The sequence below is a fragment of the Phragmites australis genome, chromosome 18, assembly GCF_958298935.1.
Source record: "Phragmites australis chromosome 18, lpPhrAust1.1, whole genome shotgun sequence".
Lineage (NCBI taxonomy): Eukaryota > Viridiplantae > Streptophyta > Magnoliopsida > Poales > Poaceae > Phragmites > Phragmites australis.
This window is the reverse complement of record NC_084938.1, coordinates 19,655,768-19,673,075: the sequence shown is the minus strand read 5'-3', so window position 1 is coordinate 19,673,075 and position 17,308 is coordinate 19,655,768. Positions and strand designations below refer to the sequence as shown.

Below are 17,308 nucleotides of genomic sequence, written 5' to 3'. Positions count from 1 at the left end.
GATAGCCAAAAGATACTAATGCTACCTATAATAACACACTTACTCGTGCGCCCATCCGGTATCTCGTGGAGGAGGTACTGGCACCGCCTGTCGGTACCTGAACTACCTCTGTACACGCTCAAGTGAATATACTTCCACGTTGTTCATGTACAGCAGGAAGCATCTAGTCAACCATAAGTCTGTGTCACGCCAACAAAAGGATGCGATGAGCCCTCCATCCACAATTTCGACCACTTATGTCATACGTCATGGATCCCACTCCACGAGATCGGCGCTGAGGATGTCCAAATTACTAATCACCCAAGAGTAGTTACCATGGTCTTGCTACTGACTTCATCTCAGCCTAGCATGAATCCACCGATACCCCATCATAGGCTTCATTTCATCTGCAATACCATCGGATATGGGGACTGGATAGTAGCTCTTAAGCACCCAAGGTCGACAAACTGGGAGGTACTCCCAACTCCATAGTTGTAAGAGGTATCGGTGGCCTGTAATAGTTCCCTTCTTCTTTGATCACTGGGTTGCATCACATAATCCTCTGTAGGTTACAGCCAGCAGAGCAGATGCCCAACTGTAAGATGTCGGCTCATAAGGATGTGACGTGAGCTGACTCGCTAATCATATAATATGGGGGATGATATAATCCCCTATCGTGTTGCAGAACATGATGCCTCCAAGCAGGACGTACAAGTACACCTCATAGTACTGCATAAGTGTAGCCTCGTCCCCATCTGGTGGGTACACACCGAACTGTGACAACCCATGAATCCAAGACATGGAGAGGCCATCATCCTTCCTGTCATATTGCACCCCAAACCTACAAGATTCAGAGGTTCAATAGAGCTTGAATAGCACTACAATATTTGAAGTGCATTGCATAACAAATATTTACCTTCCCTGAACATAACCCTTCTACTGCTCCCTTGCTGGTCGCGAAACTACTAACAGGGTGCCCCTAATTGGCAGCCCGGTCAGCATGGCCACGTCCCTTAATGTTACGGCCATCTCGCCAAAAGGAAAGTGGAACATGTGCATCTCAGGACGCCACCGGTCGATGAGACCTGTGAGTAGTGCCTCCTCAATCGACAGGAGAGGTGTCCTGCCACCTCCCCCCATGGGAGATCCGACCATCATGAGAGCGAAAAGTAGTATTCCTACCCGTGCGAGTGGCTCGTGAAATCGAGGGTCTAACTCCTTAATCTTGTGGACACTCCGGGCTTGCAACGGACCCAACTACAAGAGGTATCCAATACATGAACTGAGTTAGTAGCAAATTATCGTGGCAATGAAATAGCACATATAAACATTGTACCTGCTGCCCTGTGAAAATCATCCTTCCCCTATGGTTCTCGTTGTATCACTGCTGAAGAAGCTCGGGAAGACCACAATGAGCCATGACAATGATTTTAGGCTTAATGGTTCAAGAAATAGGTGACCAACAAATTAGAATATATTACAAGCTTCATGGTTCAAATAAAAATACAACGTCTATGATGGTAGTACCATATGATATATTACAAAATAAGTAGTACAACTAACATGTGAATAACAATTTACAATACAAACCATGTCTGCGAATAGCTTTGAAGAACAAAATAAAATGCAACAACTCTAATACAGTACAGTTCGATAGTGGCCTGATAGTTTACTATCGGATCAGGCAAGTTCTCCTATCATGGCCAAGTTGTTTGCAAAGTTTGCACCTGCGTAGGCCATCAACAACATCTGCTTCATCCACATCACTTTGTAGCCTCGTAGCTCTAGGCCTTTCAAGATCCGCGCGTCGTGCTCGGGGATAAGGAACTCACTTAGGCCCCTCGATCACTTTGTATCTGCTTCCGATGTTGAAGGATCACATCTTTAGAAGTCATGTGCTCCTCAATGCATCGATCGTGAAGTACGGTGATACGTATTGTGATCTATCATTACCACCCATGTCCCTGCAAGCAGCTAAGACATGCGAGCACGGGATATGGTGTAATTTTGGCTTATTGCATGTGAACTTCACCTCGTCAGGCCCAAGTTGATATTGTTGTATGGTGTCCCCTGCGCTATACCCTAATGCATACCTACGGTGGCATATGACCTCAAAGTCATTGTTGGGTAGGTCGTAGATCCTCGTTCGATTAAAGTATGCCTTGCTCCTCCTTCTAGATACAATTTCCTCCACTTTAGGTGCGAACTGCATGCTGCACTTCATAGCATCATTACCACGGTCTCAAAAGTAGTCCACCGTTCTATAGAATATGAGCTCAAAGATGGCACACAATGAGAGGCCCCGTACTCCCTTTAGGATATTGTTGAACGCATCTGCTATGTTCGTTGTCATGATGGTATACCTAACAAGGGATAAAATAATTTTAGAAGACCTATTTGCATAAAAAAGGGTAAAATACGATCATTAAAATTCTATGTGCTAACCTGGCACTGTGAGTGTCATGCATTAGGGCCCAACTCTCCGCCGGCTTCCCCGTTATCCACTGGCTAAATGTAGCACGTGAACGGCTAACGATAGTTTGGTCCCCAACCATTTGCGTCTGCAGATTGTCCTCCTGTGATTGCTGCTCTGCCATCATCTTACGAGTGGTCTCATTTAACTCTTTCCAGATCCCATTAAACTTCGCCTGTTGGTTATGCAGACACAACCTTTTGAATCTCTTTACAAGAGACTTGTTGCGGTACCTTGTGTACAGGTTCGCTCCCAAGTATCGCATACACCATCTTCTCTCCACATATGGCCATGCAATGGAGTAGTTTGTGCTATCGTGCAGCACGTCCAACGCATGCAGAAGGCCCTTGTTGCGGTCTGGGATGATGCAAACTCGTTCCGTGTTACCCACGACATGTGTCCTCACCATGGTGAGGAACCACAAGCAGCTATCATTGTTCTCACTCTCAACCATTGCAAAGGCGTCAGGAATGATCTGATTATTTGCATCCGCTATCATCACTGTCATAAGGGTACCATGGTACTTACCACTTATAAATGTGCCATCCACACTTACAACCGGCTTGCAATGTCTAAAAGCTTTGATGCATTGTCCAAAGGACCAGAATAACCTAATGAGGTATCGGTCAGTGGTGTTATATAACCCATCCTCTAGCTTGATCAGCTAATCTGCCATGGCCCACTGAGTCCTTTAATTCATCATGGCAATCTTCTACAGTAGCCTCGGAGTATAGTTGTAAGACTCTTTGAAGCTTCCAAATAGCATCTTCAACACCTTCTGCTTCACTCGCCACGCGGTGTGGTAATTGATCAGCATACTCGTCTTAGTCTACACCCCCCCCCCCCATAATCGATTTTGAAGATAAACAAATGTTTGTGCTAACAAGGGTGATGAGGAGTTGGGCTATGAACCTCGCATCAACGGCGTGGCTCACATTCCTAATAGCCTCTTTGCTGCATGTATGTGGGGTGTATCTACTGATCACAAAATAGTTCTCATATTTTGGCTTATGTGCTCGTACGAAGTAAGGATAATTTGGGTGCTTGATACACCTAACCTCATACTCCATAGGGTTACACCGAGCGCACTTTTGGTCCCTTCTTGACATGACAAGATAGTTGCTAATAAAGTAGATGACCTCCCAATTTTACGAAATTGTTGCACAACCTAGATGTCGCTATTCTGGTATCCCTAGTTAGATAAGGATTTTACTCAACGACGGCACAATCCAGCAGCCCAGCACCACGAAAGTACTGGATCACCGGCACTGAGTCATTGTTGTCAGCAACTTCTTCACCCTCGCTACCACCGGCTCATCATCCATGCATCCTGCATCTACCTTTGAAGGGTCCACTCTAGCTCCCTCTCTACCGAAACTGTCCTCTCCGACATGCCCTCCATCCTCTTCATACATCACCTACTAGCATGATGCTTTCACGGTAGTCACTGCATCACCTTGCACAAGTCGTGGCACTATTTTTACGTACACCCCCATATCAAATTTCTCCTCTAATGTCTTGTGTGAGTACAAAGCCCATGTGTTGTTTCTACTCATCTCGAACAACGTATGGACAACGACAAAGTTGTTTGGAACAAGCCGTGGCCGCACACCCTCTAGGACAATAGTATGTGACTGCTGGTTCATACACAAAAAGCTCATAACATGTGATTTCATACCATCTAGGTCAATAGATATATCAACCGAACTCTTTATGTGTTGTCAGTTTTGAATTGTTATGAGCCTCCCATTCAAAATAGCGGGACGTTCTCCATAATAAATATATAAAGTCATATTGTATCTGCTAAACAAATGTACATGTAATAAAATAACTACTTAAATATATGTACGATACACAACTAATTACGTCATCGATAAATAATAAGTAACAGTACTCACCATATTTAAGTAATCCAATTAATATGTTACTCTATTTAATCTAAGTGATTAAGCTAATTAATCAAATAAATACAATTACACTAATTAATAAGACTAATCGAATAACTCTAATAATTCTGATTAAATTATGTAAAAAATCTAGTTATACTAGTTAATGACATGCATACAATCATACCATAGGAATAATCTAATTACACTGACCAATGAAATTCATATAAGCAAACTATTCAAATAATCTAAATACTCTATTTTATGAAATTAATATAATTTAACAAATATAATTTAATGGATTAAATAATCTACTTACTCTAATTACTATTACTAATTAAGTATTAATTACATACATAATTTAAGCACTTACTGTAACTAGAGGTAACGTTCTCAAACTGTTCAACAGCGTTGGAGCTCCTCTCCTCACACTGATGCTGCTCCTCTCCTCGCTCCTCGCCTCACACTGATGCTGCTCCTCTTGGTTCTAGCCTCGCGCTGCTGCTTCTCTCCTCGCCTTGCTCTGTTGCAGCTCTCCTCTCTTTGCGTTGTTGTGCTGCTCTCCTCGTTTTATAGTATGCATGGCCACCACGCGATGCACCGAAAGCAAAAAAAAAAAAACAGCAGCACGCGGACGCACAACACCAAAATTGGGCGACGCGATGTGACTCAGTGGTAACAAGACGGCAGTGGCTTTCGGCAGCGACACGGCGGCACACTGGCCTGGTGGCTTTCGGCAGCTGAGATGTCAAATACGGTACTGTTTACCGTATTCGGTAGCTCAGTTGCCAGATACACGAAGATTTCATCAACCGAGATGCCGAATACAGTGATCAGTGCCGTATTTGGCACCTCAGTTGCCGAAAAAGGTAGGGCTGGCCCGTTTTCGGTTTTTGAGATTCTGAAATCTGGTTTTTGATATTTGAGGTGCCGAATACAAGTGCTAGATTTGTAAATACGCCAGTATGTTATCTATTCTGGTAAATACGCCAATATATATTATCTATTTTTCCATTTTTGCCCAGACATGTCAGATTGGGAGAGAGAGAGATAAGACTTAGGTCTTAGTGTTTTATGCCATGCACTCGCGCCATTCCCCTGCCTAGGCCGGAAAGGCCGCTTGGGCCACAGCCTAACTTACTTTGGTCCTCCCATATTCACATTAGTGACTCATGTTTTTAGGGCCGTCTCTAATGATGGCATGATTGGCATGTGGTGTAAGATGGTCCTCATGTCTGGATTTCCAAACTACATGTTGTCTTGTGAACTTTGGTCTGTTTTGCACCTAATACTTCGTTTGAAACGTAGTTTGCACCTAGTACTGCTGCACAAGAGTGACATACCAGCTACCTATAACGGTACAAGATAACATTAGTGCATGGAACAAGCAGCACATGCCTACTCCAAGAATTCAGCGCGTAGGTGGGGGACAAATGGGAACGTAGAGTGCCATGTTCCATAGACCGCAGTGGACATGATCGACCATGCATGTACGTGGCGTATTTGTTCAGATCAGATCGACCTTGTCGTCCTGAACGATCATACAAAAAGAAAACACGTACCGTTGCACACGTTGAGCATTGTTAGAGGCACAGGCGCCAAGTGCGTCTAACATTGAAGCCGTAGCCGTTGAACGTACGTCGGCGTTGGAACAGCCAGAGGCCGAGGCCGTACGTACGTGTGTTGCATCGCGTGCGTCGGCTACGTCGGGGTACGTAGTAGTAGGCTTGTAGCACGTCGCCGTCGGACCGTATGTATCTGCCAGAGGGTGCTAGAAGATCCAGCACGCACACAGAGACGAGAGACGACCACGTACACGGCATGCATGCATGCGTCTGTTTCGCGCGGGTCGGCAAAACTTTCTCCCAGGCGCAGCGCATAGATAACGAATAGCCACGGGTAGCTAGCTCACAAGAGAGGCATGTGAATCTGGGCGGCAAGTGAGATCACAGTTTTGTTCCCTTGTGGGGCTAGCTGTGGCCTGTGGGCGACGGCCAACGCCATCATGGCGGTGCGCGCGACGCTACGGAGATATGGCAGCGCGCGAGAGGCAGCAGCGGCCGCGGCCGTGGTGCCGATTGCCGACGCAGGCAGACAGGTGGTGCAGTGGCGGTCGCGTGGTACGTGCTGTCCCACGATGAGCAGGCCGCGTACGTTTGCAGGTGGCGCCCGCGCGCAACGACATACGGCCTGATCGTCGCGGTCGTCGTCATTGGCGAACGTTGGCCCGCGGGCTCCCCGCCTCGGATTCAGAGCTTTCAAAAGAGGGGAATATCGATCTCTGACGCTGCAGGGGATTTAATCCTTGACGACACAAGAGAGGGCCAGGGCAAAGCAGGCTGCAAGACGCAGGTCGCAGGATATCAGCGGAGTAGCTTGCAGGGGCAGCCGAATTGACACGAGGCCAAGGCAGATGGATGTATGTCAGTGAGACAGTGCCTTTATTCTGGGGTTGCATGCATGAAGGAATGAATGAGGGTAGAAGGGGAAACAGGTGGAGAGTAAAGGTGTGTGTGAGAGGAATAAATTGTGTGGAATATTGTGTATATTGTATTGAGTCTCGAAGACGAAATATATAGAATACAGATGGTTTGTATATCAAGCAATCCTAGAGATAAGGATGGAAACTAATTCTATCTTATCATAACAATTGAATCATTGTGTATCCTATACCATATACTCTAACATCTCCTCACAGTCGCAGACGACGAGACTGGAGAGGAAGACGAATGACATCCCCCGCAGTCGAAACAGTGCGATGCAGATGCTGTGACTAGAGAAACCGACGAGTCACTCATATAGATGGTAGCCCTTTATGCCTGATATCGAGGTAACCGAGAGCGAGGCGAATAGCCGTGGTCGAGGATGCCATGCATGAGATAGTCGTGGTCAACGTAGCCGTAGTTGGAGTTGCCATGGTCGAGGGAGTCACACATGAAGCCATGGGTGCAAGGGGCACCATGGTGACAGGCGCAGGGAGGCCCAAGGGAAGAAGACAGTGATGCGGACGAGGCAATCATAGAAGAAGAGGTCGATGCCGAAGTCAACGCAGTCGAGGCCGTCAAGGACGAGGCGTGCACCAGGTTTGCCAGGCTCCGGAACGCGTCGGGAATGAAAGTATCCACCGGTGTTGCCAATACCGGGCGTGTGAAGGTAGGGAGCCCAACCATGCACTAGTGTCTGAGGGACCAGCAAAGAAGGCATCAACGGTCGCGGTGCGTAGAGCAGCAAGGAGGAGAAGGTGCCGATGCAACTTGCAGTTGCTGGAGTAGACGAAGAGGTCAAGGAGGAGACTGTGACGTTGGCGATGAGGTTATGCTGGACAAAGGCGGTAGAGGGAGGCAGAACCAGCGGCCTAGAACGGCGACGCCAGTGTCCGAGAGCATGGCAGTGGTGCTCGAAGAAGCCAGCAAAGAACACCTGAACATCGTGATGAAGGCCAAGGGCACCGACGACTGAGGCGATGATGTGCCGAGAGAGGCGACATCGGTCAGCTGAAGCATTGTGGTGCTTGGGACAGCGATGAAGGGCGACGATGGGATCCTCCATTTGGCCGAACCACGCCTGGGAGGGTACGGCGGTGTTGTGGAGGCTTGGACCACAAGCGGCAGCACTGGGGCCTGAAGGTGACACAACAGCAGCCCCAATTCTCGAGAGGGAAACGTGCATACTCGAGGAGGATGAGGGTCGTGCCTGATCGGCCGAGAGGTGCACGGTCGGATGATCAGACCGAGGGCGCATGAGGAAGTCGTGGCAAAGGCGATCCGAGTGGTGAAGGCGACAATGAAGCGACGTGGAGCGCCATGTGGACAAAATGACGAGCAGCAACGTGTGAAGGCGTCCCCTAGAGCGACGTGCCTAGCCATGCCGCACGGGTGGAGATGGGGACTGATGTGGTCGGTGTGGGCGCGACGGTCTTTTGGCATGCCACGGTCGAAGGCGGAGCAGCCAGTGGTGGAGTAGTGGCAATGACACATGGGTGGAACCAAGCCACCCGTGCATGTGGAGATGGCGATGGAGATAGGTAGAGCTGGATCCAGGCGCGTGGCAGCCCGTGCGCATTGAGAAGTGGATCGATGTGTGGATCAGGCGTGTGACGGCGGATGGAGATGGAGAGCCAGGCATGTAGACGGGCATCGGTGTAGATCCAGAACATGCATGATGGAGACGGGCGATAACAAATGGATTCGGGCTACCGCGGTGCATGGCGAATGGAGCCGGACGGAGTGGCGAGTGGACGAATGAACAGACCATGTGGTCAGGGTCAATGATGTCCAGCACGTGATTGAGATGGATGAAGGACAAGCATGTCGGTCCAACGTGTTTGGTCGACGTGTGCAGACATGGCGGCCAGTGGAGCAGCTAGCGAACCTGAGACATGTGGAGACGACGAGAGCAATGATGCGTGGAGTCAATCAACCAGAGGCAGCACCGATCAGATCAGGAGCGAGTGGTGTCAAAGCAGGAGACGGATCCAGGCATGACATGAAGTGTTAGAACAGAGTGTGGAGAAGGCGGCCGGTGACGAAGCCGAAGTCGGAGGAGATGCGCGTGAAGATGACGAACGGCGGCGGGAGATGCAAATCGATCTTGGATCGGAAAAATCAAGAAGAAACACCGATCAACAACCGGTGAGAGAGAAATTTCTGATCAATTGATGGGAAAAAGACTCTCTAGGGTGGCTGATCAACATGATCGGTGGCACGAACCCTAGGTACAGGCGGTACTGCCCCCGACGGAGATCATGGAGATCGATCTCCCCAGGGGCGCACAGTGTGGAAACTGGTGGTGGCTAGGGTTTCTAGCCCAGGATTAGAACCTATACTCGTGATACCATGTAAGAGGAGTAGATTGCATGGAATATTGTGTATATTGTATTGAGCCTCGAGGGTGAAATATATAGAGTACAGATGGCTTAGATATCAAGCAACCATAGAGATAAGGATGAAAACTAATTCTATACTACCACAACAACCGGATCCTTATGTATCCAATACCATATACTCTAACAGTGTGGAATGGGTAAAAAACGAAAATCTCTCTTACTAAAGAAGTCTCTAATGAGCCCCATGTCCCCTAAGTCCTTCATCCCCTGAATCCCACTCCCCCTCCCCGTTACCATTTCATACCATGCCTCTCGTTCCCTCACCTTTTCATCCTACGGCCCTCGTCATCCCTTCATGCATCTGCTTCATTCCCCCAACGTTGCCCTCACCCACGCACTGCCGCCCCCGGCACCACCACGCCCTCCTGCCCCGCCCACTCTCCTCGCCCTCATTCACCCTCCTGCCCCCGCCCGCTCTCCTCGCCGCCCACACCACTCCACGGAGCCTTACCCAAGTCCCCTTCCCCGATCCACCAGTCGATCCACTCGTCGTCACCATGCCGGTGTTCAAGGCACCCGTGCCTGGATTCACAGTTTGGTTCAACCCATTCCACGAGAATTGCCTTCTTGTCGCTACGTCCCAACACTTGAGTCCCTCTATGCCGTCGCCTCGGGAATAGCTCCATGTGCCTCTTTGACATCGCACTCCCACCTGTGCAAGACCTGTGCGCTTCCTCCACGAGCATGCGTGTGAGGTGCGTGGCCTCGACTGGAACCTCGTCCGCCGTGATGCCTTCATATCTACCTCCTGGGACGACATGCTCAAGCTTTGGTCCCCCGACATCTCACCTTCATCCGCACCTTCCGCGGCCATGAGTACTGCGTTAATGCTACCGCCTGGTCCACATGCCACCCGGATGTCTTTGCATCCACCTCCGGTGACCGCACAGCGCGTGTCTAGGACGTGCACAACCCAACGCCCACGCTTGTCATCCCCATCCATGACCACGAGGTGCTCTCACTCGACTGGGATAAGTACGACCCTTCCATCCTGGCCACCACCTCCGTCAGTAAGTTCATCCGCGTATGAGACATGCTCGCGCCGTGGGCGCCCCTCGCGTAGCTCGCTAGGCATAGCTATGCTATCAAGCGTGTCTGCTTCTCGCCGCACCACCAGGGCATGCTCATGTCCTACTCCTATGACATAATGGTGTGCATGTGGGATTACCACACCGAGGACGCGTTGCTCGCTAGGTACGCCCACCACATCGAGTTTGTCGCTAGCATCGACATGAGCGTGCTCGTCGATGGGCTGCTCGCTAGTGCTGGCTGGGATGAGATGATCTACGTCTGGCCATTTGGGACCGATCCAACAGCGATGTAGCAAGCAAATTCAATAGGCCAGGTGATTTGGACTATATATTTTTTCTCTCAACTTTGCATTGCTTGGTGGTCATACTAATTCATGCTACATGTGACCTGTGAGTTATCACCTCAAATGTCAACCATTGTTATCAAATTCACCTCTTTTCTTTCTCTCTTTGTTTGTGTGGAAATTAACCTGGCAGGAGCTCTGCCTTTTCTTCCTAGGAGGAAGGAAATACTCTAGTTTACAAGTCGATCAACACCTTCCCATAAACACACATCACCACAACTAGGCCATGTGGCCAAAACAACATAACAACTAGTGGTTACAAAACTAGAGAACTCACCAATAACAAGGTAGAACAAGGGGGAGCTAGGAAAACCAGTCAGCCAATACCATCCACTACCATTCCAACTTCCTGCATGACCAATCTTCCTTGACTTATGTTCTCTCTTATCAAGTAAGCAGTCCGGAGAGGGATGAGGTGGTCAAATTGAAAAATATGCCTGCGAAGTTTGTCCACCAAGTAAGATCATTGTTCCCTAGAAATCTTTTTGATCTCTTTTTTATTTAGTTTGGGGCCTCAGAGAATTAGTTATTAAGGGAGTCGTGATCAGATAGATCCACAAGGGCGGGGTGGGTGTGGGTGGCCTTGTTCTATGACCTCACGCAGTGGGTGTGCTCGCTTGCGCAGTCGTGGGTCACTCGCTGGGTGCTCGCAAAGTTGTCGGCCATCCTCAGGTTCCAAGTCCATCCGTTCTTGCGCCATCTCTCTCCCCTCCTGTTTGCTTCTGACTAATCACTGGCGAAGAAGGCCGGAGAATGAAAGGAATGAAAATTACCGCATTCATAGTTCTTGTTTTACGAATGGTGGAATTTGTACCTGTCATAATGCGCGATTGATGTTTCTCTCTCGGGCTTCGCAGCCTTGATGTTTGTAGGATCAGTAACTTTGTAGTGGGAAGGAGTGGTAGAGGGAGGGGAGGTGACTGAATTAACACAAGTAATTTTAGATGAACTTGGATTGAATTCTCCAAACTCTAACTGGGGTGGATAGGATATAAACAAAGATAAAAATTGTCTTACAAGATCATTGGTATCTTAGTTTTGTGAATTTGTTACTTACCTTCGATGTTTAAGTTGTTCCTTGTAAGATTCCGAAGTTAATTTCTCGTTGGTTGTTGAATTATTACAGAGGTTGCATCACAAGTTGCTGGACAATTTCTTCTTTGTGCTGTCGTGCGTTGTCTCTATGCCCTTCTGCACGGGATTCCTTCCTCTCCTTTTCTAGGTATGTCCTTTGTCTTATTGCGCGCTGATTGCCTTACCTTTTCCATTTTCTATAACTCCCTTTGATTCTGAATTGTTCTTGTTTTTTAAATATTGTAGAGTGGACATAGCAAGCTGGCTAGACAGATGACCCTCCTCCTTGCTTTCTATGATTACCTCGGCAACTCTGTCAAGGTTTATCATCTATTCATCATACAATGGAAGGGATAAGCATTGGTTTAGCTGTTGACAATCTGAATATTTGTGGGTTGTAGGATATAGTCTCTGCTCCTCGGTCAAGCTCTCCTCCTGTTAGAAGAGGGATAGGTACTTAAGATGAGAAGGAAAACGCCATGGAGTATGGGTTGCCTTCATTGCATGCCCTCAATACTGCTTGTTTGATGGGGTATACTCCTGTTCTTGTTTCAAGAAAAACAAATCGTCCTTGATGTAAAACGCCATGGAGTATGGGCTGCCTTCATTGCATGCCCTCAATTCTATTTGTTTGATGGGGTATACTCCTGCTCATATTTGTGGATGACAGAGGCTTGAAGGGAATTGTTGGCTAATTCTACCTCTGATGAATGCCGATATATGTTGCATTATGCCCTCAACTATGGAGCACATGGTAGTTTTATGATTGCTACTGGTTTATCTCTCGCTCGTTATGCTAATTGGCACTGGTGAGTCTGAGTTCTCTAGGCAACTGTTTTCTTGACTTAATAGAGTATGCTGACAATTTGTTTTTCTTGAAATTGACAATAAGGATATATTTGGGTATGCACAGCTTGACCGACGTTATTACTGGGACCAGTTTTGTCATTGCCATCCTCATATTCTGGTTGGTTGTGCATGGCCATGTTGATACCTTTGTTGTCTCTAGGCAAAACGGTATGTCTATATTGCACACGATGGATGGTCCAGTGATCAGAGGGCAATACACGCCGGATCATCCATGTTCACGATTTTTCTGTGGTGTGCTTTCAACGGAGGATTTTTATTTTGAATAATCTATAATGGAGTTAGAGATACGTGTTTGCTTGTCTTATGATGTGTAGATGATGGATGCAACTTGGCGGTTAACTGTGGGTTGATGAGGGCTAAGCGAGGTGCTTGGTGCCGAACGATCAAGGTGGCCGGGTGGAATCAAGGGTGATCCGAGCTGTACACGTGGAGAGCAAGCAAAGCATGAGAAGGCGGATGAAGACGGCGTGTTGATAAAGTCAAGCGAAAGAGATGCTAGTGTAAGTGATAAGATGGCCCGAGGGATTAGGAGCAGGAGAGACTTGCCGACGGTCAAAATCGCAAGACGGAGTACACGCATCGTCATCGGATTGCTTGCTTAAGGTGTAAGCAAGTGACAGTGAGTCATGCTTTGAGAAACGTGCAAGATGGTTTTGCAGTTTGGCCTTAAAAACGGTGAGTCACGCTAAGTCATGAAGGTTCCACGGCTGTCCGATGGAAGAGAAAAAGGTAGACGAAAATATCCTCAGTGGTAGATAGGAATGTATTGAACTAGAGGAAAATCTTGAGAACAATCTAGGAAACTTAGGGTCAAGTAACCTAGGCTATAAATAGAGGGGAGGGCTAGTTGAGACCTTTGAGTCATCCATTTGAGAGTTGTGTACTAGGGTTTTAGGATAGAGACATGAGTGCTTAGCCTATGTATTAGGTGAGATCTATTTGAGAATTGTGTGCTAGTGTTTTAGGAGAGAGACATGAGTTCTTAGTCTATGTATTAGGTGAGAGTTTTTTTGTATGCAAAATACTTTGTAATCTACCGTAAATAGGGATGTCCTTTGCGAGTATTGAAAGTCATGTTACCACTTATGCTTGTGTTTATCTCCTTCTAGTTTCCCTCTATTGGCTCCTTTATTTTGTTGCGAGTTTTTTATTTGTTAGTTGCGATTTTCGTTTTCGTTGGAGAGCTGAAATTTTTCACCATATTAAAGTGATTCTTCTAGTTGCTAGAGGCATAAAATTCATATTCATAATTGGTCTAGAATTCCCTTACCTCTAAATCATCAACACGAAGAGTTTTTTCACTCAGTTACTGTCTCCTTAGATTTAAGTGTTTCTTTAGAAAATTGCAAGCTCTTGTGTACGATGATGTATGGATTGATTTTCAATGGAACCTAGTATTCAATTCCATCCATGAGAAGTATATTTTCCTTGGAGATATTCAGTGTGACTTGTTTCTCTCATTTATGTTGCTTTCGCTCTTGGTTTTGATATGTGTTGGATGAGAAAATAGAAAAAGGCCATCCGTTTTGGAAGAAATTGGTTGAGGCGTCTATTCACCCCCTTCTAGTCGTTATTCTCGGTCCTACAATTGGTATTAGAGCTAGGTTTGATCACTTGTTAGCCTTAACCGGCTTTGTGATCCGTATGTGATAATAGAGAGGCATGGGAATATCTCTTTCTTTGAAGGTCATGATTTTTCGTACTAAAAAGTGCGCATGAAGGCTTATCTCTTAAGTCAAGGAAGTGTTATATGGGAGTTTGTAGACTCCAACTATGAGATTCCTATTGCTAGCACTTCTCATGCCTAGATTGAATAATATGAAACCAACAATAAGGGTAGAAATATATTGTTCACCGGCCTGAGTTATAATGAGTTTAATAGAGTTCAACATCTCTGTACTACTAGAGAGATCTGGTCTACTCTTAGTGTCTTTTATGAGGGCACCAACTAGATCAATGCTCCTCGCTAGAACACATGCAATCAGGAATATCAAATGTTCGTGCAGAGCCCCGAAGAGTCTTTGGATACTATGTTTGCAAGATTTGATGGAATTGTTATCAATGTTAGATCCACTAGGGTTTCGCCTTACTCTGATCATAAGAGGGCGATCAAGCTTCTATATGCTCTTGGCTGTAGCATTTGGGAAGTAAAGATCTCAAACATTGAGAAGCCATCCAGTTATGACATATTGATTTTTGATGAACACTTCAATAAGCTAAAATTCACAGAGATAGCCAAGGCGGCTAGGATAGGTCTAGGAAACCCCATGTCTTAGAACATGGCATTGATTTCAGGATCTACTGGTGGTAGTCAGGTTGGAGTTGGTTTTTCTTGTGCTGACCCTTCACCTAGCGAATTTTCTTTGTCTTCTTTGGTCTCTATCACTAAAGAGCAAATAGATGCACTTGATAATGAGGATCTTGCTTTGATTATGAAGAAGTTCACCCATTTCTACAACAACTGATAAGACCAGAGGAGAGGTGGATGTCGTGCTTGTTATGAGTGTGAATACACTACTCATTTTAATGCAGATTGCCCCAAGCTCAAGAAGAACAAAGACTGCAAACACAACCATGACAAGCATAAGAAGAACAAGAAGCCTGTCTTCAAGAACAACGACAAGATGGTCAATAAGGCGGCCAAGGTGGCTTCAAGAGCTTTTATGGTGGCACTCAGCAACATCGATACTTTCTCAAGCGAGGATGAAAGCTCGGATGAGGAGGAGGAGCCACTTGTGAAGAACAAGAAGAAGGATAAGGACTTCACCGATCTTTGTTTCATGGAGAACGATAATGACAGTGACCCTGAGCTTGATCCCTCTGAGGTATTGCCTTCCTACGAATAGCTTTCTGCTCAGATTGATACCTTGAATAATGCTCTTGTTAGCCAAGATATGTTACTTAAGAAAGCGGTTCATGATTTGAAGAAGCTTAAGCCTAGGTATGAGTCTATGTCAACTGAGGTTGCTTTTCTTAGGTCTAGGGCAAAATATGAGGAGTATGAGAGTTGTTTGGTTGTCGTGACTGAACTTACCGAGCTTTAGATTTTGCATGCTCAAGTTGCTAGTCATCTTTAGACAGCTGAGAAGAAGCTCCTTGAGGAGGAGTCTAGACCTACTCTTTTAGGTGCTTGCAAGAATTACCCTTTGCTCACAAAGAATGTTGAAGTGAATTCAAACACATTCAAGAGCTAGAGTCTAGATTTGAGAGTGTTGAGTGTTCTAAAGATGTGCAGCTGAACTGTTCCACCTGCATAGTCTTTAACGACAAACTTAGCTAGGTAAGATGGTAAGTTTAGAAGCTCATGATCCAGAATGAGTACCTCCTTTCTCTTATGAAGAAGTGCTAAGAAGGCAAGGGCAAAATAGATTTGATCTTGACCAAGACCAAGATGTGTGACGATAAGGCAGGTTTGGCTCTCGAATTGTGTTTTGAAAGGGTGTCTTACAATGGAGTTGGTAAGACTATTTTTGCCACACCTACTACCCTAAAAGCTGAAAAGTCCAAGATCAATGCCACACCAAACCCATCAAGAAGAAGCTCACACCACAACTCATCAAGAAGAAACTCACACCACAACTCAAGAGAGCTCAACAACCTAAGATGAGAGCTCCTATGAGAGTCTAGAGTGACCAGCAGTCAAGTTCCTGAGAGACTATACCATTGCACCTACTGCTAGAGAGAGGGTTATCTGGTTAGGTTTTGCTTTCATCGTAGGAGAGATGAGTGGCGTGAGTGGGAGTGGAGTACTCGGTACATGTACCACCCCTCTTTTGGTGTACATGATCCTTTTCCTCGCTCTTACTCATGAGTTTCTAACGCTCTTCAGTTTCCTCCTTGAGTTAGTGCCCGTCATGGATCTTACCATGATTCATATGGCTTTGGTTCACATGTTAGAGGCTTTGAGTCACCATGCTTTGGCAGATCACGTTTTCCTCATTGTGGTACTCGCTCTCAGCGTGCTAGTGTCAATTTGCATGCACCTACTTTTACTGTTTCAGAGCAGATGACCCAGTACTGAATTCCCAAGAGGTTTTTATCTAACCCCAGTAAGAAACCATCCACCTACTATTCTTGTCATATGTAGGTGGTAGGCAGAGGCCTGGAGAACAAGTGGCTCATCATGTCTGGTTGTTTGTGTCATATGACTAGAGATGCATCATGGTTCTCCAGCCTCCTCGCGATGAAGCGGCGCGACTACATCACATTCGGGGATGATATAAAGTGAAGAGTGAAGGCCAAAGGTATCGTAAAAGTGAATCAGAGTTTTACTCTCAAAGATGTTGCTTTGGTGGAGTATCTGGGTTACAATTTACTTTCTATATCTTAATTGTTGGATGATGACTTGGAAATGCACTTCAAGTGTGATGCTTCTCGAGTTCTTGATTCCTCAGGCACTTTGGTTTGTCAGATTTCTCGAGTTGGGAGAGTTTTTAGAGTCAATTTCTAAGTTTCATGGTTCTTCTCGATGTTTAATTGCATAACCTTCTTCTAAGCTTTGAATGTGACATAGGAGGCTAGGTCACATAAGCTTTGATTTGTTTTCTTGTTTGAGTGCTCTAGGCTTGATCTGAGAATTACCCAAGCTCAAGTTTGAGAAGAACCTTGTTTAGGCTCCTTGTCGGCATGACAAGATGGTTACCACCTCTCACCCACTAGTCAATTTGGTGATGACTGGATGACCGAGAGAACTTCTCCATATGGACACTATTGGTCCTTCCCAAGTTCGTTCGGCGGGTGGGATGTTATATGTACTTGTCATTAAT

At 46.3% G+C, this 17,308-nt stretch overlaps 2 pseudogenes; both read left to right on the top strand.

The window, feature by feature from the left end:
* Nucleotides 1-9,720: 9,720 nt before the first annotated feature.
* LOC133898808 (peroxisome biogenesis protein 7-like) lies at nucleotides 9,721-10,547 on the top strand (annotated as a pseudogene).
* Nucleotides 10,548-11,031: 484 nt separating this feature from the next.
* On the top strand, nucleotides 11,032-15,388 carry LOC133898599 (lipid phosphate phosphatase delta-like; annotated as a pseudogene).
* The last annotated feature ends 1,920 nt before the right edge of the window (nucleotides 15,389-17,308 follow it).